This window comes from Schistocerca piceifrons, chromosome 3, assembly GCF_021461385.2.
Source record: "Schistocerca piceifrons isolate TAMUIC-IGC-003096 chromosome 3, iqSchPice1.1, whole genome shotgun sequence".
NCBI lineage: Eukaryota > Metazoa > Arthropoda > Insecta > Orthoptera > Acrididae > Schistocerca > Schistocerca piceifrons.
Genome location: NC_060140.1, coordinates 734967420 through 734968484, shown reverse-complemented (window position 1 = coordinate 734968484; position 1065 = coordinate 734967420). Strand labels below are relative to the sequence as shown.

The 1065-nt window shown below is 44.9% G+C and overlaps 1 non-coding gene across 1 annotated transcript; it reads right to left on the bottom strand.

Annotated features, from left to right (window-relative positions):
• Positions 1–637: 637 nt before the first annotated feature.
• Positions 638–712, bottom strand: Trnas-cga. The gene has a single exon. It is a non-coding gene; the product is annotated as a tRNA-Ser (tRNA).
• Between the last annotated feature and the right edge of the window lie 353 nt (positions 713–1065).

Genomic DNA, 1065 nt, shown 5'->3' with positions numbered 1-1065 from the left:
AGCGAGGCATATCATCGACAGTTCCCGCCTCTCTGTATCTCTGTATCTCGTCCATGTCCGAACAACATCGCTTAAGTTTACTCCGAGACGGCTGGACACTTCACGTGTTGAGATGCATTCCTGGCACAAAGTAACAATGCGGACGCGGTTGAACCGCGGAATTGTCCTTATAGGCATGGTTGAACTACAGACAATGTGAGCCATATATCTCCTTTCTGGTGGAATGACTGGAACTGATCTGCCGTCTAATAGGCACAGTTCATGTATCCAGAATGAGATTTTCACTCTGCAGCGGAGTGTGCGCTGATATGAAACTTCCTGGCAGATTAAAACTGTGTGCCCGACCGAGACTCGAACTCGGGAACTTTGCCTTTCGCGGGCAAGTGCTCTACCAACTGAGCTACCGAAGCACGACTCACGCCAGGTACTCACAGCTTTACTTCTGCCAGTACCTCGTCTCCTACCTCCCAAACTTAACACAAGCTCTCCTGCGAACCTTGCAGAACTAGCACTCCTGAAAGAAAGGATATTGCGGAGACATGGCTTAGCCACAGCCTGGGGGATGTTTCCAGAATGAGATTTTCACTCTGCAGCGGAGTGTGCGCTGATATGAAACTTCCTGGCAGATTAAAACTGTATGCCCGACCGAGACTCGAACTCGGGACCTTTGCCTTTCGCGGGCAAGTGCTCTACCAACTGAGCTACCGAAGCACGACTCACACCCGGTACTCACAGATTTACTTCTGCCAGTACCTCGTCTCCTACCTTCCAAACTTAACAGAAGCTCTCCTGCGAGTTTTCAAAACAAAAATGACTTGCCAACAGAGACATTAAAGATGTGTTTGTTATAGGCTTAAATAAAGTAATGATTTTACTACAAGGACAAGTTCATGAAGAACGTTAGTAAGAACGCAAAATGTAAAATAATATTCTTTTCTCCAAATCAAATCGAATCCATTCCATCTTCCAAGAACTCATATTGTTGTGTATAATATACATAAAACATGACATAAAAGTTTTATGAGTATGGTACTGCATATAATGTATAAAACTATTGCTGCTAGA